A 26707-nucleotide genomic window follows, 5' to 3' on the forward strand; every position below is an offset into this window, starting at 1 on the left:
AGATCACAGTCCCGTCGCTGCCCTCTCAAAGAAGGAAGGGCCCTGTGCATTAGCCAAAGCTCACTCACATGCCCCGCTGCTCCTGGGCTCCGCCGATCTCGTCCCAGGAAGAGAGGACGCATCCGTAGCTAGAGGAGGCCGGAGGGGTGGTGGGGGGATCGCATGAAATGTCCTGTGAACCCTCCCTCTCATCATATCTAGTGTCACTGTCTGACTGCCGACTAGAATGGAGCCCTGGGGTGCTCCCGGGTGCTGTCTGCTGTGTGCGTGGGATCACAGTCAGCGCCCAGGGAAGCGTCTGCAGGTCTGCACCTAGAAGGGCATCCATCCTTTATGCTCGATGAATGGCAGGGCCCCCACCAGCCCCATCCCAGAGAGCTGAGTGGGCCTGGGGCCCCCTGCTCATCCCCGGGCATGCCTGCTCTGGTCTCACCCAGGACACAGAGCCCAGATGGAGTGTCAGATGTCCTTTTCCAAGGGGAAAAGAGCCCAGCTCAAGACCGTGGTGACGGTGAGGGCTGAGGCAGAGGCTTCTTCATGGGGAGCGGGGCGATGGTCCACGAGCACGACCACAGCCCCTGTAGCGGACCTTTCCACAGGGCCAGGCACCCAGGTGTCCTTAGCCTACAGGACCCCACTGAGTCCCTGTAATAACTCTGCCCCAGTCCGAGGAGCCAACTGAGGCTCCGGGAAGTTGGGTGGCATTCCCCAGACTCCCAAGCACGAGGTGGGCAAATCCCACTGGGCTGTGGAGGGGCAGGGTGCTCACCTTGTCAACAGCGGGTCCAGCACCTCCTGGGTGGTAGCAAAAGCTCTGTATGTGGCCAGGAACGTGGAGACGTAGCTGAGGTCTCTGGCTAGGAAGGCGGGCAGCAGGTGTTCTACTCGCTTCTTCAGCAGCTCTGCCCGTTGGGGCCACACCACGCAGGTCCCATTGCTCTTCCCGGTTGAGGCCTTTCTAGCCTGAGGTGGGACAGGGGAGACATGCGGTCTTCACTGCAGTCACCAGGAGGGTTGGGGGTTGGAGCCCAGAGCAAACCCCCAGGCTCTCGGTGACGTAGGCAAAGAGGTGGGACAGGAGGGCCCACAGTAGACAAAAGGAGCAAGGTGCCTGGCTGGTTCCGTGGGTTCGGGGTCCGCCTCTTGGTTTCGGCTGAGGTCATGATGCGCGCGTCCTGAGATCGAGTCCATCCTCAGGCTTCGCACTTAGGGCGGGGTCTGCTTGAGGATCCTGTCTCTGCCTCTGTGTCTCCCACCCCCGTCTCTGTCTCTGTCTCTATCTCTGTCTGTGTCTCAAAAAAATACCTCATGCAATCCTTTTAGGGAAAAGGGAGAATGGCAACAATAGGAGGATGTGAGGTGGGGGGTGTGTGAATGGACGTTGGTATCTCAGGTCAGATCGTTAGCTGAGTATTGACAGCCTCTCCCTGCACTAAGGGCATCGTCCCTGTGATTTCTGACGATGTATCCCACGCTTGAGAACACAGAGACTGTTTCATGGGTGGGGGTGCTCAGCATTTTAGGGTACGTAGGATGTTCCGTGCAGCACTGTGAGGTGGCAACAGAAGGGAATCACATGAACGTCCTGCATCTGTGAAGGGCTCAATGGCTGCGGTAACTGATGGGCCTTCTGGAATGTTGTGCAGCACAAGGAGGCGCCTGCTCCGGACCCTGGAGGGGCCCCAGGGATGTGCTCCTTTACAACCAAAGGGCAGAGCAATAGGCATAGTACCGTGAGCCCCATGCCCCTTTGGGGAAAAGTCTCCCAACTCACCAGGATCTCGAGCAAGGGATGAGAGGTGGTTTAAGGTCGCTTTTCTGATATTCGTACAGATATGTGGATAGGGACTGTGCATCGGGCCAAGGCCGTGGCAGGGCCCTGAGGGCTGGTTTGGGGAGGGGATGGGGATCCGGGTTCACATGGGAGCAGGAGTCTAGGACGGAGCCCCGAGGAGCCCAGAGGCTGGTTTCTGGGATCTGGGTCCCTTTGTGCCGCATCGGTGCCCTGGGTGCTGGGTCCCTCCGGCACCTCCACTCACCCTGAGCCAGCGCTGGACTTTGTTGGCAGTAGGGGACTCCTTCCTGTCCTTCAAGGAGGTGGGGCAGGGGATCCCATCGTTCAGCTCCTGCCCCGTCTCCTGTGTGGAGCTCTGTAAAGACAGTGCCCGGCAGCCAGGCGGGAGGCCTCAGAGGTCTGTCTGGCTGCCTTGGCTGGTCCTCAGCCCCAGGGGACTCCCTTCCAGACACACCACACCCCAGGATGCACGCAGCTCCACCATGGAGAGAAAAGTGACACAGCTCGAGGGCCTTGGATTCACTCTGGCCCTGGTGAGAGGCACCTCGGGAATCCTCTTTCCACCCTGCCCCCCCCACCCCCCCGTGGCATCGGTGTGAACATGAAGGCATCACCAGGGTATCCACTGCCCTGCAACCTCCTCCAGCCCAGGGCGGGACCTCCCCCACATACCCCTCTTTCCCTGAAACTGGGGGAATGGGGCTGCCCAGGGATGGCTCGGAGAGGTGGCCTGGCCTGGCCTAGGTCGCTCGGTATTACCTTCCGGCACCTCCTGGCAAAGGCCCTGAGGTGTCGGGGGCGCGGGTTGAGCCAGTGTCTGCAGCATGTGAAACGTCCCTCACCCCGGGGATTCTGGAAGCCAGAGCCCCGGAAAATGGGCACGCAGCAAGAGAACATCTTTCACTATCGAATGTCTCCGGCCAAGTGAGCCTGATACGGGACCGCACTAGAATGTGGGTGCCTGGTGACCGGGGTTCCGAGTTCCGTTGGGGTCGGTTATCAGGGAAGTGACTTCACTTCCTGGGATCCCCTCCCTGAGTCCACACCTGGACTAGCACCTGCACAGACAGTGCTCTGGGCTGCCGACTGCTCATCCCCTTTCTGCATGCCATGCCAAATGCGTACCCAGTGACACCAACACAACCCTCTCCACAGGCCCCAGGGAAGGTCTGGGTGCAGCCAGGGCCCCAGCTTGGAAACACCCCTGGGCTCTGATGCAACTCTCCATCTTCCCTGTTTTGGACCCCGGAGAAGCCGTTGTGCCTGTCAGGGATGGTCTGTGTCTTGCCTGTGCGATAGGGATTATTCCAGCGTGTACTTCTTGCAGAAGTCCACAGGCATAGGTGGGATACCATCTAAGAAATTGGGGGAGTGGTGTCGCACGTAGGGAATACCTGCCACCACATTTTCTTCCTTTCTCACCTTCTCTGAGTCTGTAGCTCCTCCGATCCCACCCACAGTCCCTAGTGTTGTGTGTGTGTCTGTGCACATGTGTGTGCCCCAGTACTCCTATTGTGCAGGCCCAGTCCCACCTAGGGGTGGATGGGAAATAGCTTTCCCAGGTCTTAGGCTTTCTAATTTCCAAGGCAAACCCTGCAGAAGCTATTGGAGCCTTGGCTTAGAGGGGCTGAGCCCACCCTTACTCCTAGACGCTGCCAGTCGTGTGTCACGAGCCATCCCTCCTTTCCTCTGGGTGTCATGTGGGCAGGGGTGCCGTCAGTGGGTTGCCCTGGCCTGGGCTCCTCCTCAGACAGGTACGTGCTGGGATGCCTCCTGCCTGGGATGTCGATGCTTCTTCCCACCCCCATACCATCTCCAGGTCTACAGCCAGTTCCAGAACACCACCTCTTCCCGAGCTCCCAGTGAGTAGCTAGGTTCAGCCATGGCCCCACCTTTGAGGACACTCGGAGAGCTGGGTTCAGGCCTGGTTCTGCCTTCTTACCAGTCTGTGATTCTGGGCAAGCCACGGACCCTGCTAGGGTCTTCCCCTTGTTGCAGAGGCCGTCTCTTACGTAACTGACTTTATTTTCGTTGAAAGATTTTCTGTGTTGGCTTGAGAGACAGAGTGTGGGGGGTGGGGAGGATAGAGGGAGAGGGGAGACAGAATCTCAAGCCGACTCTGTGCTGAGTGTGATGCCCAATGCTGGTCTTGATCCCAAGACCCTGAATTCGTGACCTGAGTCCAGATCACGAGTCAGAAGCTTAAGCAACTGAGCCACCCAGGCGCCCTGGCAAAAGAACACTTTCGATATATTTCCAGGCAATGCAGGGAAGTGACTAGTGCAAGAGGGAAGACAGACATGGGGGACTGTGCATTTCCCTCACTTAACTGCCTAAAGAGATTTAGTTTCTAGTCTATGGGTCAGGGATGAAGAATACAGGCGCAGCTCAGCCATTTCCATGAGTTGGAGACAGCAAGATGGAAATTTGGAGAAGTCGATATGGCTGTGGTTTACAGTACAGAATACTGAGGAGAGCTGCACAGAGAAAGAGGACCTCAGAAAGCCATCTAGGATCACTTTTGAGTTTTCATAGAATTCCTCAATAGGGCACCTGTGTGAGGAACGTATGTGGTGTGGGGAAAATAATAGCCCAGGGGAAGCAGAGAGGAAAATGTCACTAGCCTTCACACACAACCAGGAAAAGTCTGTGCTACCAGCAGCAGGCAGAGTGGAAAACCTCGTAATTCGTGGGACATTGCAAAGAGAGCTCAGAATACCAACAGAACAATAGCAAAATATATTGAAGACTACTGTGATACCCCCTAACAAACCTTTGGAAAGCTAGTCTGGAAGGATAAAATAGTTCTCCAGGACCCTCACCATCAGAACAATCCTCAAGAGTATGTGTAGAAATATAAGCAATAGTTAATATCTAACCATTAAAATTCACAATACCTGCCTTCCAACCAAAGATTACCAGGATGCAAAGAAGGAGAAAAGTTCACCTCGTACTGAGGAGAAAGATTAAACAATAGAAACCTACCCAGAAATGAAAAAGAGGATGGAAGTATTGCACATGCACTTTCAAACAACTGTTAGAAAGAGGTTTTATATACGTAAGAATGTACACAAAGGATGAAGTGAAACAGAGATATAGAAAATATGAAAACAAGGAAAACCCAACTTCTGGAGCTGAAGAGTAGCACGTCTAAGATGAAAAATGTAGTAGATGGGCTTTCTTTCACGTTAGACACTACATAGCAAAAAGAGAGAGAGAGAGACAGAGAGAGAACTTGAATGCATGATCATAGCAGTTGTCCAGAATAAAGCAGAGAAAAGGAAGGGTGCAAACCACGCCGTGCACACAAACACTGGAGTAGGTGTGAGCTTTGTAGCAATTTCAAGTGGCCTGGTAGATAAGAAATTGGCTGAGGTACAGAAAAAAAAATGTTTGAAGAAGTAATGTCTGATTATTATCTGAATTGCATGAACCCTCTACACCCATAGATTCAAGAATTCAGGAATCCAGCCAACAAAACCCCCAAACATAAGGATCATGAAAAAACCCCTCCTTATCAACCTACATCCTAATAAAATTGCTTAAGACCAATGCTAAAGAAAAAAATCTAAAAAGCAGGTGGAGATGAGTCCATTGCATTACCTGTCACGTCCCTAATTGTGTAGATGGTCTCTGTTTCTTTCTGGTCTGTGTTACTCTTGGAGTCTCTCTTCTCTTACAGGATCCCCCTTCCTATTTCTTGCAGGGTGGTTTAGCGGCCAAATCCTTTGAGTTTCTTTCTGTCCTGGAAGCTCTTTATCTCTGCTCCTATTCGGAATGACTCCTTGCTGGATAAAGTATTCTTGGCTGCATGTTTTTCTCATTTAGTACCCTGACTCGATCACGCCAGCCCTTTCTGGTGTGCCAGGTCTCTGTGGATAGGTATGTGGCTAGTCTAATGTGCTTACCCCTGTCGGTGAAGACCCTCTTGTCTCGAGCTGCTTTCAGGATTTTCTCTTTCTGTCTGAAATTGCAAACGTCACTAGTATATGTTAGGGTGTTCCTCTATTCTTATGGCCTTGGGGAAGAGTCCTCTCTACGTCTTGGACTTGAATGCCTGTTTCCCTCCCAGATTAGGGAAGTTCTCAGCTACGATCCACACAGATAGATCTTCTGTCCCTCTGTGTCTTCTCCCTCAGGGCCAGAAGTAATTCCAATATTGTTTCCTTTTGTGGCATCACTGATTTTTCGATTCCTCCACCCATGGTCCATTCGTTGGCTTTCTCTCTTTTCCTCAGCTTCCTTCCTTTCCATCAGCTTGTCTTTGGTGTCACTGACTCTGTCTTCTGCCTCATTGACCCTAGGCGTTAGAGCATCCACATCCAATGTAGACTGCATCTCAGTTAGAGCCTTTTGAATGTGGGCCTGATTCGATTTCATTTCTGCACTATGAGAGTCTCTCGTGTCATTTATCCTTTTTTCAAGCCCAGCTAGCAACTTTGTAACTGTCATCCTGAGTTCCAGCTCTGACATCTTACTTAAAACCGTATGCATTAGATCAGTGGCAGAGAGTGTTACCCCTGGCTCTTTCTTTTGCTGTGAATCCCTCCCTCTAGTCACTTTTCCCAGAGAAGAATGGATGGGGGAGAGAGAGATTGGGATCTCACAGGGTGGACAAAACTGGGTGATCCACTTGGTCCCGATTGTCTTTTGGTCTGTGTGTTGGAAGTCACTAAATCCCAAAATTGTAAAGAAAGCCAAACTCATATATATATAGCGAAAGGAATCCGAAAATGAGGAATATAGGAGCGCCTGGGTGGCACAGCGGTTAAGCGTCTGCCTTCGGCTCAGGGCGTGATCCCGGCAATCTGGGATCGAGCCCCACATCAGGCTCTTCTGCTATGAGCCTGCTTCTTCCTCTCCCACTCCCCCTGCTTGTGTTCCCTCTCTCGCTGGCTGTCTCTATCTCTGTCGAATTAATAAATAAAATGTATATAAAAAAAAAGACTCTCTTTAAAAAAAAACAAGAAAACAAAAATGAAGAATATATGTATAAAATGTCCATGTAAAAAATGACAGTTCAGAAAAGATTGAAAAATGAAGAGTTGCTAAAATTAAAAAAAAAGTAGTTGGAAAGGGAAAAAAAGAGGGAAAAAAATAAATGGAAAATTTTGAATGGAGAGAGAAATGAATCATGAGAAAAAGCCTCAAGCTCTAGGTGCTATTTTCCCCTAGCGCTGGAGTTTGGCCATCCTCTTTGGTCTGTAAACTTACTGTTCACTTGTTCTTTCACCTCGTTTTCGGGGGGCGGGGGCCTAGTGCGCTGATTCTCAGGTGTTTTTGCCTGGACGGGGATGCACTGCCCCTTGCCAGGGGGCCCGGTGGGGCTCAGGGTCAGCTGGTTGCTCTGTGTGCCTTGTGTTCCCAGAGGGCTTTCCCTGCCTCTTGAAAGGGTGAGAATAAAAACGGCCGCCCTCATCTGTAGGCGCAGAGCTGTGATGCTGTTGTGCACCAAGTTCTGTAGACTTCTGCGGTGCTCCCCACACCAAAGCTCCTTGGGGAAGGCGGAGGGTCACAGCGTTTCTGTCCTTTGCAGGGCTCCCAGGTGGAGAGCTTCCGATCAAGTGGACTCCCCGTCAACCGACTTTGTGCAAGGAGAGGGATCTCTCCCTTCTCCTCACTTGTGTCTGGAGCAGGAAGCGTAGGCACCGCTCTCACAACAACTGAACTGCAGGGTTATCAAGAATTGGGGCTGGCAGGGGCAGGGGGTCACTGCTGGAGGAGCCTGAGGGGTGTGGAGGGGCTATGCCCAGTGCCAAAGCTGCTGGTTGAGGCTCTGTCCATCCTGCAGCTTCCATGAGCACCCAGTGTGCTTTGGAAATGAGGAGGTTGTGGAATACAGGTGAGGTTCAGTGAGGGTGGAATCTGGAGCCGACGACCAGGAAAGAATTCTTGAGACGTCTTTGGTGCAAAATTGGTGGTTTATGACAGGACCCATGGCAGAAAGAGATGCTGCCCTGGCTTGTGAGGGGTGGCTGATGGTAGACTATGGGGTTGGGAGAAGGTAAGGAAAAAGGGAGGTTGAGATAATACTTGCATATGTGAAAGAAGACTCACAAGGTACAGAGGCCTTGCCATTGTCTCGGGAAGGTGGTTTTGCCCTCTAGCAAGGCATGAACATTAAGACGGTTGGGAACTTCCTGGAGGCTGCAGAGTATAAGGACATTTCATTGTATCTACTTTCCCTTCAGGAAGCTAAGTTATTGATAGAAATGCTTGGTTCTTGTAAACTGCTAAGACATTGGGAAACTGAGGGAGACTTAAGTCTTGCAGGATTGTGGTGTCTATAGGTTAACTATTTCTTTGCCCTTTAGGGCAGCCAGGAGTGCCTGAGGAATGTGACGTACACCCCATGGTGGGGGTGTGTGTGGGGTGTCAATTCCGGCTTTGTCCTCAGCTAGCCTTCTCTTCCCTCCTCAGTAAAGGTCCCCCCTGTTCACAGAGGTTCAAGCAGTTCTTGCTGTTGCCACCTAGTGGACATATGGATGAACACATTCAGATCATGTCTGTGACTCACTGACCTGAGCTGCCATGAGAGCTTGGTTCCTTCCTGGGAGGACAAGGCCCAAAAAGGATGGACCCGGAGCAAGCAGACAAGTGTGGCCTGGCCGACGCCCCTCTGCTGGCCTGGAAGCAGGACCCGGTTGCTCTACTTAGAAGCTGAGTTCTAGAGCAGGAGGGGCTGGAGTGGCTGGGGTGTGTCCCGGGATGGGGTCTGGATGAGGGGTGTTCCAGGACGGGTGTGTGTGTGTGTGTGTGTGTGTGTGTGTGTGTGTGTGTGTGTGTGTGTGTGTGGTGGGGCAGGGATGCTTGTGGAGGGAGGATCCGTGAGGGCGGTATGGAGAGGCTCTTCCCTGCTCCACGGGTCCCGCCCAGGTAGCCTGATGGCCTCACTGTGGGCTTGTCTTCCTCATGATTTCAGGGTTCATCTCTAGTCTCCGGGGACCCTCCTTTCCCGAGCAAGGCTCCACGGAAAGAAAGAGAGTATAGGTAGAGGACCCTGAAGCCAATACTCCCACAATGGGACTAAAGTGTGTTCCAGAAATTGTGCTTTTAGGAAACAGTCCTAAAGCAAAAGAGATTTAGGGCACATTGTACTCTTCACTTTAAGGATGAGACTCCAAGAATTGGAGATGTCTCAATTGTTCGGCAGGTGGTGCTGCTGAGTAAATGATGTGTAGCCCCTGAGAATGCAGAAGGGGACAGGAGGAGCAGTGCCTGTCCCCTGTGGGGACCTCAGGCCGCACAAGAGCCCAGCTGTGGAACCCTCCCTGCCCCACCCTATCCCACACACAGGCAAACCCCCTCCCCCCACACACTCACCCATACACTCCAAGGGAAAGGACTGGAAGAGGGCCGCCATGTGTTATGGGCTATCGTGATAGAAGGTAGAAGGAATGTGTCTTCCTTTCTTCATATTTACATCACTATTTTACTAACAAAACGTAATCTGGCTAAAACCTTAGAGAACTTTTTAATTACCTGATATGTTTGTAATAAAGAGGAAGATTTAATATGCAGTCTTAATATTTTTCTAATATGCACATTAGAATCATTGAAACCTGGCCTATCCAGGAAAATGAAAGATTTTGAAGGTGTCTCATGAACCCAGATATTTCTGGCTCTTGGGTCACACTTACAAAAGGGAAGCCTATCCCAGATCATGAAAACATTTCATTTTGGGGCTTCACATGCGCAGTATTGTATCAGGAATATTCCTTTGTAGTAAAATGGGTTTTTTTTGTTTGTTTGTTTGTTTCTGTTTTTGGTTTTGTTTGTTTTTTAAGAGAAAAAAACCTGAAAAAAAATATGAATCACTCATAGGTTACGTAGCTAGATACAAAAAGGGCACACTGTCTGATCCCACACACATGAAAACCCAGAAGAAGCAACTCACAGAGGCGGAGAGGGGAGCCGTGGCTGCAGGGACTGGGCTGAGGGAATGAACAGTATCTGACGAGTGGCACGGGAGTCTCTGGGAGGGAAATACTGTAGAAGGACAAGGCTGTGAAACACTCTGTACCTAATGACACCTGGAAGTACAATGTAAAAGGATCAGAGTAAAATTCCATGAAAACTCAATTTGTCCTTTATTTATAGACCAGAATATATTAAGCAATGAAATAGGTGCATGAACAACGCAAAAATTAGAAACACTGGAAGGACAGGGGAGGGGAAGCCATCCTTTGGGGATTCAGCGAGCAGGAACTGCTGCTCCGGGGCCGAGGCCGGTTGCTCCACTGAGAGAGGTGGTTGCTGGAGCCTGCTCGGGCTCCTGGCTTTCCAAAGCTGCAGGTGACTCTTCTAGCTCCTGACAGAGAGTCAGAGCTGTGAGTATATCCTCCGCTGGCTCTGACATGGCATGTGGCCTAAGGGGCTCTTCAGGGACCTCCATAGCTAGGACTGGAGCCTGCTTTGGCTCTGGGGCTGCCAAGGGCACAGGTGGCTCTTGGAGCTTCTGACAGGGACTTAGAGCTGTGAGTCTGTCCTGCGCCGACTCCGACAGGGCAGGTGGCATCAGGGGCCCTTCAGGGACCTCTCTAGCTAGTGCTGGGGCCTGCTCTGGCTCCTGGCTTTCCAAAGGCGCAGGTGACTCTTGCACATCCTCACGGTGGATCAGAGCTCTGACCACCAGCTGCACTGGGCCCGACACGGCAGGTGACGTCCCTGCTCTTTTGAGTTGCTGAGCTCCAGCAGCAGTGATGGGGTTTTCCAGCTCAGGCTCTGAAGCTGCAGCAGGCAGCACAGTGGGAGCTGGGACTAGCTTTCGGCACGGTTCCGGATCTCGCTCTGGGGCCGCTGCTGTGGCTCCAAGAAGAGAAAGTGTGGTCATGATGATTGTCTTTCCATGTCCCTTCCAAATGAAGGCAACTTTGCCCACCACTCAATATTGTCTGAGTCTAAGAACCCGTCCCTGGGTGGTCTCCCCATATTGTAGCCCATGGGGACAGTGATCTGAGACCACTCCTTGCTCCCAGCCACACTGCAGTCTGCGGAGGCTTGCTCTGTGTGGCCCATTCTCTCCCCTCCTTCAGGCCTCCATCAGTCACCCCCAGTCCTCCTCACCCCCAGCCTCTGGCCCAGCGGGCTCGAGATGTCGCAGCCGAGAGAGGAGGAGCCAGGCACGTTGCTCCAGGTCTGAGCCTGGCACATTGAGCCTTGCGTACGCCAGTAGTGTCTTTAGGCAGGGAAATTCTGGGGGCTGGAAGAAATCTTCAGGGTAGTGGCCCAGCCAGGTGCCCAGGATGGAGGAGATGGCCCTGGGGACAGACAGGTGGGCAGAGGTGTCAGAGGACGGGGCACCTCCCACACGGATGCCCCAGGGAACCCCTGTGGGAACCTGGGCCCCTGGGTCCCCGGCTCCTGGCTGTCAGAGCCCATTCCTACTCCATGTCCACCTGTGATGTGGCAGTCCTGCCTGAGGCAGACCTGGTCACTGAGGAGGGGCTGGCCCAAAGCCTCTGTGAGTGGGAGCCCTTGACCCCTGGTGTGACCATTTCTGTCCTCGTCGTGGAAACTGGACGCCCTGCTCAGTCTCCCGGCCCACTTGCCGCGTGACTTCCACTGCACGTGGGCAGGGAGGGGTGGCGTGTCTGGCGTGGTCATTGCCCTCAGTGCACACTAGTGCTCTGTGTCTATCCAACCAAGGAGGGAGCAAAGGGACTCTGTCCCATCCCTGGCCTTCCCAGGACCCTCCCGATACCTCCCACTTCCCCTCCTGTGCCTACGTGCTGCCTCGTTCAGTAGGTGCCAGGAGAGGGTGTCCTTCCGTGGACACCAATCTCCCACTGGGTGGGGGACGTCCAGTCCCCGAGCCCTCCCTGGGTCTCCTCTGAGTACCTGCTGAGCACCCAGTGTCGACGTTCCACCAGATGTGTGGAAGCCATGCCCTTTGTTCTGGGTCCCAGGATTGGGGTAGAGACAGGGCTGGGAGGCGGCGGTGATGGGGAATGACACTGTTAGGGGCTGAGGCTGCCCTCCAGCCCCCTCTGCTCTCCCACAGTGCCCACACCCCACCCAGGGCTCTCCAGGACCCCTTTCCTCTTCTGCAGAAGAAGCCCTGAGACCTGGACCCTCCAACAGGAATTGCAGATGTGTGGGATGAGGGTCCAGCAGCCCCCAGATCACAGTCCCGTCGCTGCCCTCTCAAAGAAGGAAGGGCCCTGTGCATTAGCCAAAGCTCACTCACATGCCCCGCTGCTCCTGGGCTCCGCCGATCTCGTCCCAGGAAGAGAGGACGCATCCGTAGCTAGAGGAGGCCGGAGGGGTGGTGGGGGGATCGCATGAAATGTCCTGTGAACCCTCCCTCTCATCATATCTAGTGTCACTGTCTGACTGCCGACTAGAATGGAGCCCTGGGGTGCTCCCGGGTGCTGTCTGCTGTGTGCGTGGGATCACAGTCAGCGCCCAGGGAAGCGTCTGCAGGTCTGCACCTAGAAGGGCATCCATCCTTTATGCTCGATGAATGGCAGGGCCCCCACCAGCCCCATCCCAGAGAGCTGAGTGGGCCTGGGGCCCCCTGCTCATCCCCGGGCATGCCTGCTCTGGTCTCACCCAGGACACAGAGCCCAGATGGAGTGTCAGATGTCCTTTTCCAAGGGGAAAAGAGCCCAGCTCAAGACCGTGGTGACGGTGAGGGCTGAGGCAGAGGCTTCTTCATGGGGAGCGGGACGATGGTCCACGAGCACGACCACAGCCCCTGTAGCGGACCTTTCCACAGGGCCAGGCACCCAGGTGTCCTTAGCCTACAGGACCCCACTGAGTCCCTGTAATAACTCTGCCCCAGTCCGAGGAGCCAACTGAGGCTCCGGGAAGTTGGGTGGCATTCCCCAGACTCCCAAGCACGAGGTGGGCAAATCCCACTGGGCTGTGGAGGGGCAGGGTGCTCACCTTGTCAACAGCGGGTCCAGCACCTCCTGGGTGGTAGCAAAAGCTCTGTATGTGGCCAGGAACGTGGAGACGTAGCTGAGGTCTCTGGCTAGGAAGGCGGGCAGCAGGTGTTCTACTCGCTTCTTCAGCAGCTCTGCCCGTTGGGGCCACACCACGCAGGTCCCATTGCTCTTCCCGGTTGAGGCCTTTCTAGCCTGAGGTGGGACAGGGGAGACATGCGGTCTTCACTGCAGTCACCAGGAGGGTTGGGGGTTGGAGCCCAGAGCAAACCCCCAGGCTCTCGGTGACGTAGGCAAAGAGGTGGGACAGGAGGGCCCACAGTAGACAAAAGGAGCAAGGTGCCTGGCTGGTTCCGTGGGTTCGGGGTCCGCCTCTTGGTTTCGGCTGAGGTCATGATGCGCGCGTCCTGAGATCGAGTCCATCCTCAGGCTTCGCACTTAGGGCGGGGTCTGCTTGAGGATCCTGTCTCTGCCTCTGTGTCTCCCACCCCCGTCTCTGTCTCTGTCTCTATCTCTGTCTGTGTCTCAAAAAAATACCTCATGCAATCCTTTTAGGGAAAAGGGAGAATGGCAACAATAGGAGGATGTGAGGTGGGGGGTGTGTGAATGGACGTTGGTATCTCAGGTCAGATCGTTAGCTGAGTATTGACAGCCTCTCCCTGCACTAAGGGCATCGTCCCTGTGATTTCTGACGATGTATCCCACGCTTGAGAACACAGAGACTGTTTCATGGGTGGGGGTGCTCAGCATTTTAGGGTACGTAGGATGTTCCGTGCAGCACTGTGAGGTGGCAACAGAAGGGAATCACATGAACGTCCTGCATCTGTGAAGGGCTCAATGGCTGCGGTAACTGATGGGCCTTCTGGAATGTTGTGCAGCACAAGGAGGCGCCTGCTCCGGACCCTGGAGGGGCCCCAGGGATGTGCTCCTTTACAACCAAAGGGCAGAGCAATAGGCATAGTACCGTGAGCCCCATGCCCCTTTGGGGAAAAGTCTCCCAACTCACCAGGATCTCGAGCAAGGGATGAGAGGTGGTTTAAGGTCGCTTTTCTGATATTCGTACAGATATGTGGATAGGGACTGTGCATCGGGCCAAGGCCGTGGCAGGGCCCTGAGGGCTGGTTTGGGGAGGGGATGGGGATCCGGGTTCACATGGGAGCAGGAGTCTAGGACGGAGCCCCGAGGAGCCCAGAGGCTGGTTTCTGGGATCTGGGTCCCTTTGTGCCGCATCGGTGCCCTGGGTGCTGGGTCCCTCCGGCACCTCCACTCACCCTGAGCCAGCGCTGGACTTTGTTGGCAGTAGGGGACTCCTTCCTGTCCTTCAAGGAGGTGGGGCAGGGGATCCCATCGTTCAGCTCCTGCCCCGTCTCCTGTGTGGAGCTCTGTAAAGACAGTGCCCGGCAGCCAGGCGGGAGGCCTCAGAGGTCTGTCTGGCTGCCTTGGCTGGTCCTCAGCCCCAGGGGACTCCCTTCCAGACACACCACACCCCAGGATGCACGCAGCTCCACCATGGAGAGAAAAGTGACACAGCTCGAGGGCCTTGGATTCACTCTGGCCCTGGTGAGAGGCACCTCGGGAATCCTCTTTCCACCCTGCCCCCCCCACCCCCCCGTGGCATCGGTGTGAACATGAAGGCATCACCAGGGTATCCACTGCCCTGCAACCTCCTCCAGCCCAGGGCGGGACCTCCCCCACATACCCCTCTTTCCCTGAAACTGGGGGAATGGGGCTGCCCAGGGATGGCTCGGAGAGGTGGCCTGGCCTGGCCTAGGTCGCTCGGTATTACCTTCTGGCACCTCCTGGCAAAGGCCCTGAGGTGTCGGGGGCGCGGGTTGAGCCAGTGTCTGCAGCATGTGAAACGTCCCTCACCCCGGGGATTCTGGAAGCCAGAGCCCCGGAAAATGGGCACGCAGCAAGAGAACATCTTTCACTATCGAATGTCTCCGGCCAAGTGAGCCTGATACGGGACCGCACTAGAATGTGGGTGCCTGGTGACCGGGGTTCCGAGTTCCATTGGGGTCGGTTATCAGGGAAGTGACTTCACTTCCTGGGATCCCCTCCCTGAGTCCACACCTGGACTAGCACCTGCACAGACAGTGCTCTGGGCTGCCGACTGCTCATCCCCTTTCTGCATGCCATGCCAAATGTGTACCCAGTGACACCAACACAACCCTCTCCACAGGCCCCAGGGAAGGTCTGGGTGCAGCCAGGGCCCCAGCTTGGAAACACCCCTGGGCTCTGATGCAACTCTCCATCTTCCCTGTTTTGGACCCCGGAGAAGCCGTTGTGCCTGTCAGGGATGGTCTGTGTCTTGCCTGTGCGATAGGGATTATTCCAGCGTGTACTTCTTGCAGAAGTCCACAGGCATAGGTGGGATACCATCTAAGAAATTGGGGGAGTGGTGTCGCACGTAGGGAATACCTGCTACCACATTTTCTTCCTTTCTCACCTTCTCTGAGTCTGTAGCTCCTCCGATCCCACCCACAGTCCCTAGTGTTGTGTGTGTGTCTGTGCACATGTGTGTGCCCCAGTACTCCTATTGTGCAGGCCCAGTCCCACCTAGGGGTGGATGGGAAATAGCTTTCCCAGGTCTTAGGCTTTCTAATTTCCAAGGCAAACCCTGCAGAAGCTATTGGAGCCTTGGCTCAGAGGGGCTGAGCCCACCCTTACTCCTAGACGCTGCCAGTCGTGTGTCACGAGCCATCCCTCCTTTCCTCTGGGTGTCATGTGGGCAGGGGTGCCGTCAGTGGGTTGCCCTGGCCTGGGCTCCTCCTCAGACAGGTACGTGCTGGGATGCCTCCTGCCTGGGATGTCGATGCTTCTTCCCACCCCCATACCATCTCCAGGTCTACAGCCAGTTCCAGAACACCACCTCTTCCCGAGCTCCCAGTGAGTAGCTAGGTTCAGCCATGGCCCCACCTTTGAGGACACTCGGAGAGCTGGGTTCAGGCCTGGTTCTGCCTTCTTACCAGTCTGTGATTCTGGGCAAGCCACGGACCCTGCTAGGGTCTTCCCCTTGTTGCAGAGGCCGTCTCTTACGTAACTGACTTTATTTTCGTTGAAAGATTTTCTGTGTTGGCTTGAGAGACAGAGTGTGGGGGGTGGGGAGGATAGAGGGAGAGGGGAGACAGAATCTCAAGCCGACTCTGTGCTGAGTGTGATGCCCAATGCTGGTCTTGATCCCAAGACCCTGAATTCGTGACCTGAGTCCAGATCACGAGTCAGAAGCTTAAGCAACTGAGCCACCCAGGCGCCCTGGCAAAAGAACACTTTCGATATATTTCCAGGCAATGCAGGGAAGTGACTAGTGCAAGAGGGAAGACAGACATGGGGGACTGTGCATTTCCCTCACTTAACTGCCTAAAGAGATTTAGTTTCTAGTCTATGGGTCAGGGATGAAGAATACAGGCGCAGCTCAGCCATTTCCATGAGTTGGAGACAGCAAGATGGAAATTTGGAGAAGTCGATATGGCTGTGGTTTACAGTACAGAATACTGAGGAGAGCTGCACAGAGAAAGAGGACCTCAGAAAGCCATCTAGGATCACTTTTGAGTTTTCATAGAATTCCTCAATAGGGCACCTGTGTGAGGAACGTATGTGGTGTGGGGAAAATAATAGCCCAGGGGAAGCAGAGAGGAAAATGTCACTAGCCTTCACACACAACCAGGAAAAGTCTGTGCTACCAGCAGCAGGCAGAGTGGAAAACCTCGTAATTCGTGGGACATTGCAAAGAGAGCTCAGAATACCAACAGAACAATAGCAAAATATATTGAAGACTACTGTGATACCCCCTAACAAACCTTTGGAAAGCTAGTCTGGAAGGATAAAATAGTTCTCCAGGACCCTCACCATCAGAACAATCCTCAAGAGTATGTGTAGAAATATAAGCAATAGTTAATATCTAACCATTAAAATTCACAATACCTGCCTTCCAACCAAAGATTACCAGGATGCAAAGAAGGAGAAAAGTTCACCTCGTACTGAGGAGAAAGATTAAACAATAGAAACCTACCCAGAAATGAAAAAGAGGATGGAAGTATTGCACATGCACTTTCAAACAACTGTTAGAAAGAGGTTTTATATACGTAAGAATGTACACAAAGGATGAAGTGAAACAGAGATATAGAAAATATGAAAACAAGGAAAACCCAACTTCTGGAGCTGAAGAGTAGCACGTCTAAGATGAAAAATGTAGTAGATGGGCTTTCTTTCACGTTAGACACTACATAGCAAAAAGAGAGAGAGAGAGACAGAGAGAGAACTTGAATGCATGATCATAGCAGTTGTCCAGAATAAAGCAGAGAAAAGGAAGGGTGCAAACCACGCCGTGCACACAAACACTAGAGTAGGTGTGAGCTTTGTAGCAATTTCAAGTGGCCTGGTAGATAAGAAATTGGCTGAGGTACAGAAAAAAAAAATGTTTGAAGAAGTAATGTCTGATTATTATCTGAATTGCATGAACCCTCTACACCCATAGATTCAAGAATTCAGGAATCCAGCCAACAAAACCCCCAAACATAAGGATCATGAAAAAACCCCTCCTTATCAACCTACATCCTAATAAAATTGCTTAAGACCAATGCTAAAGAAAAAAATCTAAAAAGCAGATGGAGATGAGTCCATTGCATTACCTGTCACGTCCCTAATTGTGTAGATGGTCTCTGTTTCTTTCTGGTCTGTGTTACTCTTGGAGTCTCTCTTCCCTTACAGGATCCCCCTTCCTATTTCTTGCAGGGTGGTTTAGCGGCCAAATCCTTTGAGTTTCTTTCTGTCCTGGAAGCTCTTTATCTCTGCTCCTATTCGGAATGACTCCTTGCTGGATAAAGTATTCTTGGCTGCATGTTTTTCTCATTTAGTACCCTGACTCGATCACGCCAGCCCTTTCTGGTGTGCCAGGTCTCTGTGGATAGGTATGTGGCTAGTCTAATGTGCTTACCCCTGTCGGTGAAGACCCTCTTGTCTCGAGCTGCTTTCAGGATTTTCTCTTTCTGTCTGAAATTGCAAACGTCACTAGTATATGTTAGGGTGTTCCTCTATTCTTATGGCCTTGGGGAAGAGTCCTCTCTACGTCTTGGACTTGAATGCCTGTTTCCCTCCCAGATTAGGGAAGTTCTCAGCTACGATCCACACAGATAGATCTTCTGTCCCTCTGTGTCTTCTCCCTCAGGGCCAGAAGTAATTCCAATATTGTTTCCTTTTGTGGCATCACTGATTTTTCGATTCCTCCACCCATGGTCCATTCGTTGGCTTTCTCTCTTTTCCTCAGCTTCCTTCCTTTCCATCAGCTTGTCTTTGGTGTCACTGACTCTGTCTTCTGCCTCATTGACCCTAGGCGTTAGAGCATCCACATCCAATGTAGACTGCATCTCAGTTAGAGCCTTTTGAATGTGGGCCTGATTCGATTTCATTTCTGCACTATGAGAGTCTCTCGTGTCATTTATCCTTTTTTCAAGCCCAGCTAGCAACTTTGTAACTGTCATCGTGAGTTCCAGCTCTGACATCTTACTTAAAACCGTATGCATTAGATCAGTGGCAGAGAGTGTTACCCCTGGCTCTTTCTTTTGCTGTGAATCCCTCCCTCTAGTCACTTTTCCCAGAGAAGAATGGATGGGGGAGAGAGAGATTGGGATCTCACAGGGTGGACAAAACTGGGTGATCCACTTGGTCCCGATTGTCTTTTGGTCTGTGTGTTGGAAGTCACTAAATCCCAAAATTGTAAAGAAAGCCAAACTCATATATATATAGCGAAAGGAATCCGAAAATGAGGAATATAGGAGCGCCTGGGTGGCACAGCGGTTAAGCGTCTGCCTTCGGCTCAGGGCGTGATCCCGGCAATCTGGGATCGAGCCCCACATCAGGCTCTTCTGCTATGAGCCTGCTTCTTCCTCTCCCACTCCCCCTGCTTGTGTTCCCTCTCTCGCTGGCTGTCTCTATCTCTGTCGAATTAATAAATAAAATGTATATATAAAAAAAAAGACTCTCTTTAAAAAAAAACAAGAAAACAAAAATGAAGAATATATGTATAAAATGTCCATGTAAAAAATGACAGTTCAGAAAAGATTGAAAAATGAAGAGTTGCTAAAATTAAAAAAAAAAAAAGTAGTTGGAAAGGGAAAAAAAGAGGGAAAAAAATAAATGGAAAATTTTGAATGGAGAGAGAAATGAATCATGAGAAAAAGCCTCAAGCTCTAGGTGCTATTTTCCCCTAGCGCTGGAGTTTGGCCATCCTCTTTGGTCTGTAAACTTGCTGTTCACTTGTTCTTTCACCTCGTTTTCGGGGGGCGGGGGCCTAGTGCGCTGATTCTCAGGTGTTTTTGCCTGGACGGGGATGCACTGCCCCTTGCCAGGGGGCCCGGTGGGGCTCAGGGTCAGCTGGTTGCTCTGTGTGCCTTGTGTTCCCAGAGGGCTTTCCCTGCCTCTTGAAAGGGTGAGAATAAAAACGGCCGCCCTCATCTGTAGGCGCAGAGGTGTGATGCTGTTGTGCACCAAGTTCTGTAGACTTCTGCGGTGCTCCCCACACCAAAGCTCCTTGGGGAAGGCGGAGGGTCACAGCGTTTCTGTCCTTTGCAGGGCTCCCAGGTGGAGAGCTTCCGATCAAGTGGACTCCCCGTCAACCGACTTTGTGCAAGGAGAGGGATCTCTCCCTTCTCCTCACTTGTGTCTGGAGCAGGAAGCGTAGGCACCGCTCTCACAACAACTGAACTGCAGGGTTATCAAGAATTGGGGCTGGCAGGGGCAGGGGGTCACTGCTGGAGGAGCCTGAGGGGTGTGGAGGGGCTATGCCCAGTGCCAAAGCTGCCGGTTGAGGCTCTGTCCATCTTGCAGCTTCCATGAGCACCCAGTGTGCTTTGGAAATGAGGAGGTTGTGGAATACAGGTGAGGTTCAGTGGGGGTGGAATCTGGAGCCGACGACCAGGAAAGAATTCTTGAGACGTCTTTGGTGCAAAATTGGTGGTTTATGACAGGACCCATGGCAGAAAGAGATGCTGCCCTGGCTTGTGAGGGGTGGCTGATGGTAGACTATGGGGTTGGGAGAAGGTAAGGAAAAAGGGAGGTTGAGATAATACTTGCATATGTGAAAGAAGACTCACAAGGTACAGAGGCCTTGCCATTGTCTCGGGAAGGTGGTTTTGCCCTCTAGCAAGGCATGAACATTAAGACGGTTGGGAACTTCCTGGAGGCTGCAGAGTATAAGGACATTTCATTGTATCTACTTTCCCTTCAGGAAGCTAAGTTATTGATAGAAATGCTTGGTTCTTGTAAACTGCTAAGACATTGGGAAACTGAGGGAGACTTAAGTCTTGCAGGATTGTGGTGTCTATAGGTTAACTATTTCTTTGCCCTTTAGGGCAGCCAGGAGTGCCTGAGGAATGTCACGGACACCCCATGGTGGGGGTGTGTGTGGGGTGTCAATTCCGGCTTTGTCCTCAGCTAGCCTTCTCTTCCCTCCTCAGTAAAGGTCCCCCCTGTTCACAGAGGTTCAAGCAGTTCTTGCTGTTGCCACCTAGTGGACATATGGATGAACACATTCAGGTCATGTCTGTGACTCACTGACCTGAGCTGCCATGAGAGCTTGGTTCCTTCCTGGGAGGACAAGGCCCAAAAAGGATGGACCCGGAGCAAGCAGACAAGTGTGGCCTGGCCGACGCCCCTCTGCTGGCCTGGAAGCAGGACCCGGTTGCTCTACTTAGAAGCTGAGTTCTAGAGCAGGAGGGGCTGGAGTGGCTGGGGTGTGTCCCGGGATGGGGTCTGGATGAGGGGTGTTCCAGGACGGGTGTGTGTGTGTGTGTGTGTGTGTGTGTGTGTGTGTGTGTGTGTGTGGTGGGGCAGGGATGCTTGTGGAGGGAGGATCCGTGAGGGCGGTATGGAGAGGCTCTTCCCTGCTCCACGGGTCCCGCCCAGGTAGCCTGATGGCCTCACTGTGGGCTTGTCTTCCTCATGATTTCAGGGTTCATCTCTAGTCTCCGGGGACCCTCCTTTCCCGAGCAAGGCTCCACGGAAAGAAAGAGAGTATAGGTAGAGGACCCTGAAGCCAATACTCCCACAATGGGACTAAAGTGTGTTCCAGAAATTGTGCTTTTAGGAAACAGTCCTAAAGCAAAAGAGATTTAGGGCACATTGTACTCTTCACTTTAAGGATGAGACTCCAAGAATTGGAGATGTCTCAATTGTTCGGCAGGTGGTGCTGCTGAGTAAATGATGTGTAGCCCCTGAGAATGCAGAAGGGGACAGGAGGAGCAGTGCCTGTCCCCTGTGGGGACCTCAGGCCGCACAAGAGCCCAGCTGTGGAACCCTCCCTGCCCCACCCTATCCCACACACAGGCAAACCCCCTCCCCCCACACACTCACCCATACACTCCAAGGGAAAGGACTGGAAGAGGGCCGCCATGTGTTATGGGCTATCGTGATAGAAGGTAGAAGGAATGTGTCTTCCTTTCTTCATATTTACATCACTATTTTACTAACAAAACGTAATCTGGCTAAAACCTTAGAGAACTTTTTAATTACCTGATATGTTTGTAATAAAGAGGAAGATTTAATATGCAGTCTTAATATTTTTCTAATATGCACATTAGAATCATTGAAACCTGGCCTATCCAGGAAAATGAAAGATTTTGAAGGTGTCTCATGAACCCAGATATTTCTGGCTCTTGGGTCACACTTACAAAAGGGAAGCCTATCCCAGATCATGAAAACATTTCATTTTGGGGCTTCACATGCGCAGTATTGTATCAGGAATATTCCTTTGTAGTAAAATGGGGTTTTTTTGTTTGTTTGTTTGTTTCTGTTTATGGTTTTGTTTGTTTTTTAAGAGAAAAAAACCTGAAAAAAAAATATGAATCACTCATAGGTTACGTAGCTAGATACAAAAAGGGCACACTGTCTGATCCCACACACATGAAAACCCAGAAGAAGCAACTCACAGAGGCGGAGAGGGGAGCCGTGGCTGCAGGGACTGGGCTGAGGGAATGAACAGTATCTGACGAGTGGCACGGGAGTCTCTGGGAGGGAAATACTGTAGAAGGACAAGGCTGTGAAACACTCTGTACCTAATGACACCTGGAAGTACAATGTAAAAGGATCAGAGTAAAATTCCATGAAAACTCAATTTGTCCTTTATTTATAGACCAGAATATATTAAGCAATGAAATAGGTGCATGAACAACGCAAAAATTAGAAACACTGGAAGGACAGGGGAGGGGAAGCCATCCTTTGGGGATTCAGCGAGCAGGAACTGCTGCTCCGGGGCCGAGGCCGGTTGCTCCACTGAGAGAGGTGGTTGCTGGAGCCTGCTCGGGCTCCTGGCTTTCCAAAGCTGCAGGTGACTCTTCTAGCTCCTGACAGAGAGTCAGAGCTGTGAGTATATCCTCCGCTGGCTCTGACATGGCATGTGGCCTAAGGGGCTCTTCAGGGACCTCCATAGCTAGGACTGGAGCCTGCTTTGGCTCTGGGGCTGCCAAGGGCACAGGTGGCTCTTGGAGCTTCTGACAGGGACTTAGAGCTGTGAGTCTGTCCTGCGCCGACTCCGACAGGGCAGGTGGCATCAGGGGCCCTTCAGGGACCTCTCTAGCTAGTGCTGGGGCCTGCTCTGGCTCCTGGCTTTCCAAAGGCGCAGGTGACTCTTGCACATCCTCACGGTGGATCAGAGCTCTGACCACCAGCTGCACTGGGCCCGACACGGCAGGTGACGTCCCTGCTCTTTTGAGTTGCTGAGCTCCAGCAGCAGTGATGGGATTTTCCAGCTCAGGCTCTGAAGCTGCAGCAGGCAGCACAGTGGGAGCTGGGACTAGCTTTCGGCACGGTTCCGGATCTCGCTCTGGGGCCGCTGCTGTGGCTCCAAGAAGAGAAAGTGTGGTCATGATGATTGTCTTTCCATGTCCCTTCCAAATGAAGGCAACTTTGCCCACCACTCAATATTGTCTGAGTCTAAGAACCCGTCCCTGGGTGGTCTCCCCATATTGTAGCCCATGGGGACAGTGATCTGAGACCACTCCTTGCTCCCAGCCACACTGCAGTCTGCGGAGGCTTGCTCTGTGTGGCCCATTCTCTCCCCTCCACAGGCCTCCATCAGTCACCCCCAGTCCTCCTCACCCCCAGCCTCTGGCCCAGCGGGCTCGAGATGTCGCAGCCGAGAGAGGAGGAGCCAGGCACGTTGCTCCAGGTCTGAGCCTGGCACATTGAGCCTTGCGTACGCCAGTAGTGTCTTTAGGCAGGGAAATTCTGGGGGCTGGAAGAAATCTTCAGGGTAGTGGCCCAGCCAGGTGCCCAGGATGGAGGAGATGGCCCTGGGGACAGACAGGTGGGCAGAGGTGTCAGAGGACGGGGCACCTCCCACACGGATGCCCCAGGGAACCCCTGTGGGAACCTGGGCCCCTGGGTCCCCGGCTCCTGGCTGTCAGAGCCCATTCCTACTCCATGTCCACCTGTGATGTGGCAGTCCTGCCTGAGGCAGACCTGGTCACTGAGGAGGGGCTGGCCCAAAGCCTCTGTGAGTGGGAGCCCTTGACCCCTGGTGTGACCATTTCTGTCCTCGTCGTGGAAACTGGACGCCCTGCTCAGTCTCCCGGCCCACTTGCCGCGTGACTTCCACTGCACGTGGGCAGGGAGGGGTGGCGTGTCTGGCGTGGTCATTGCCCTCAGTGCACACTAGTGCTCTGTGTCTATCCAACCAAGGAGGGAGCAAAGGGACTCTGTCCCATCCCTGGCCTTCCCAGGACCCTCCCGATACCTCCCACTTCCCCTCCTGTGCCTACGTGCTGCCTCGTTCAGTAGGTGCCAGGAGAGGGTGTCCTTCCGTGGACACCAATCTCCCACTGGGTGGGGGACGTCCAGTCCCCGAGCCCTCCCTGGGTCTCCTCTGAGTACCTGCTGAGCACCCAGTGTCGACGTTCCACCAGATGTGTGGAAGCCATGCCCTTTGTTCTGGGTCCCAGGATTGGGGTAGAGACAGGGCTGGGAGGCGGCGGTGATGGGGAATGACACTGTTAGGGGCTGAGGCTGCCCTCCAGCCCCCTCTGCTCTCCCACAGTGCCCACACCCCACCCAGGGCTCTCCAGGACCCCTTTCCTCTTCTGCAGAAGAAGCCCTGAGACCTGGACCCTCCAACAGGAATTGCAGATGTGTGGGATGAGGGTCCAGCAGCCCCCAGATCACAGTCCCGTCGCTGCCCTCTCAAAGAAGGAAGGGCCCTGTGCATTAGCCAAAGCTCACTCACATGCCCCGCTGCTCCTGGGCTCCGCCGATCTCGTCCCAGGAAGAGAGGACGCATCCGTAGCTAGAGGAGGCCGGAGGGGTGGTGGGGGGATCGCATGAAATGTCCTGTGAACCCTCCCTCTCATCATATCTAGTGTCACTGTCTGACTGCCGACTAGAATGGAGCCCTGGGGTGCTCCCGGGTGCTGTCTGCTGTGTGCGTGGGATCACAGTCAGCGCCCAGGGAAGCGTCTGCAGGTCTGCACCTAGAAGGGCATCCATCCTTTATGCTCGATGAATGGCAGGGCCCCCACCAGCCCCATCCCAGAGAGCTGAGTGGGCCTGGGGCCCCCTGCTCATCCCCGGGCATGCCTGCTCTGGTCTCACCCAGGACACAGAGCCCAGATGGAGTGTCAGATGTCCTTTTCCAAGGGGAAAAGAGCCCAGCTCAAGACCGTGGTGACGGTGAGGGCTGAGGCAGAGGCTTCTTCATGGGGAGCGGGACGATGGTCCACGAGCACGACCACAGCCCCTGTAGCGGACCTTTCCACAGGGCCAGGCACCCAGGTGTCCTTAGCCTACAGGACCCCACTGAGTCCCTGTAATAACTCTGCCCCAGTCCGAGGAGCCAACTGAGGCTCCGGGAAGTTGGGTGGCATTCCCCAGACTCCCAAGCACGAGGTGGGCAAATCCCACTGGGCTGTGGAGGGGCAGGGTGCTCACCTTGTCAACAGCGGGTCCAGCACCTCCTGGGTGGTAGCAAAAGCTCTGTATGTGGCCAGGAACGTGGAGACGTAGCTGAGGTCTCTGGCTAGGAAGGCGGGCAGCAGGTGTTCTACTCGCTTCTTCAGCAGCTCTGCCCGTTGGGGCCACACCACGCAGGTCCCATTGCTCTTCCCGGTTGAGGCCTTTCTAGCCTGAGGTGGGACAGGGGAGACATGCGGTCTTCACTGCAGTCACCAGGAGGGTTGGGGGTTGGAGCCCAGAGCAAACCCCCAGGCTCTCGGTGACGTAGGCAAAGAGGTGGGACAGGAGGGCCCACAGTAGACAAAAGGAGCAAGGTGCCTGGCTGGTTCCGTGGGTTCGGGGTCCGCCTCTTGGTTTCGGCTGAGGTCATGATGCGCGCGTCCTGAGATCGAGTCCATCCTCAGGCTTCGCACTTAGGGCGGGGTCTGCTTGAGGATCCTGTCTCTGCCTCTGTGTCTCCCACCCCCGTCTCTGTCTCTGTCTCTATCTCTGTCTGTGTCTCAAAAAAAATACCTCATGCAATCCTTTTAGGGAAAAGGGAGAATGGCAACAATAGGAGGATGTGAGGTGGGGGGTGTGTGAATGGACGTTGGTATCTCAGGTCAGATCGTTAGCTGAGTATTGACAGCCTCTCCCTGCACTAAGGGCATCGTCCCTGTGATTTCTGACGATGTATCCCACGCTTGAGAACACAGAGACTGTTTCATGGGTGGGGGTGCTCAGCATTTTAGGGTACGTAGGATGTTCCGTGCAGCACTGTGAGGTGGCAACAGAAGGGAATCACATGAACGTCCTGCATCTGTGAAGGGCTCAATGGCTGCGGTAACTGATGGGCCTTCTGGAATGTTGTGCAGCACAAGGAGGCGCCTGCTCCGGACCCTGGAGGGGCCCCAGGGATGTGCTCCTTTACAACCAAAGGGCAGAGCAATAGGCATAGTACCGTGAGCCCCATGCCCCTTTGGGGAAAAGTCTCCCAACTCACCAGGATCTCGAGCAAGGGATGAGAGGTGGTTTAAGGTCGCTTTTCTGATATTCGTACAGATATGTGGATAGGGACTGTGCATCGGGCCAAGGCCGTGGCAGGGCCCTGAGGGCTGGTTTGGGGAGGGGATGGGGATCCGGGTTCACATGGGAGCAGGAGTCTAGGACGGAGCCCCGAGGAGCCCAGAGGCTGGTTTCTGGGATCTGGGTCCCTTTGTGCCGCATCGGTGCCCTGGGTGCTGGGTCCCTCCGGCACCTCCACTCACCCTGAGCCAGCGCTGGACTTTGTTGGCAGTAGGGGACTCCTTCCTGTCCTTCAAGGAGGTGGGGCAGGGGATCCCATCGTTCAGCTCCTGCCCCGTCTCCTGTGTGGAGCTCTGTAAAGACAGTGCCCGGCAGCCAGGCGGGAGGCCTCAGAGGTCTGTCTGGCTGCCTTGGCTGGTCCTCAGCCCCAGGGGACTCCCTTCCAGACACACCACACCCCAGGATGCACGCAGCTCCACCATGGAGAGAAAAGTGACACAGCTCGAGGGCCTTGGATTCACTCTGGCCCTGGTGAGAGGCACCTCGGGAATCCTCTTTCCACCCTGCCCCCCCCACCCCCCCGTGGCATCGGTGTGAACATGAAGGCATCACCAGGGTATCCACTGCCCTGCAACCTCCTCCAGCCCAGGGCGGGACCTCCCCCACATACCCCTCTTTCCCTGAAACTGGGGGAATGGGGCTGCCCAGGGATGGCTCGGAGAGGTGGCCTGGCCTGGCCTAGGTCGCTCGGTATTACCTTCCGGCACCTCCTGGCAAAGGCCCTGAGGTGTCGGGGGCGCGGGTTGAGCCAGTGTCTGCAGCATGTGAAACGTCCCTCACCCCGGGGATTCTGGAAGCCAGAGCCCCGGAAAATGGGCACGCAGCAAGAGAACATCTTTCACTATCGAATGTCTCCGGCCAAGTGAGCCTGATACGGGACCGCACTAGAATGTGGGTGCCTGGTGACCGGGGTTCCGAGTTCCGTTGGGGTCGGTTATCAGGGAAGTGACTTCACTTCCTGGGATCCCCTCCCTGAGTCCACACCTGGACTAGCACCTGCACAGACAGTGCTCTGGGC

The sequence above is a fragment of the Ursus americanus genome, unplaced genomic scaffold (genome assembly GCF_024610735.1).
Source record: "Ursus americanus isolate L20-20 unplaced genomic scaffold, mUrsAme1.1.p SCAF_132, whole genome shotgun sequence".
Taxonomy (NCBI): domain Eukaryota; kingdom Metazoa; phylum Chordata; class Mammalia; order Carnivora; family Ursidae; genus Ursus; species Ursus americanus.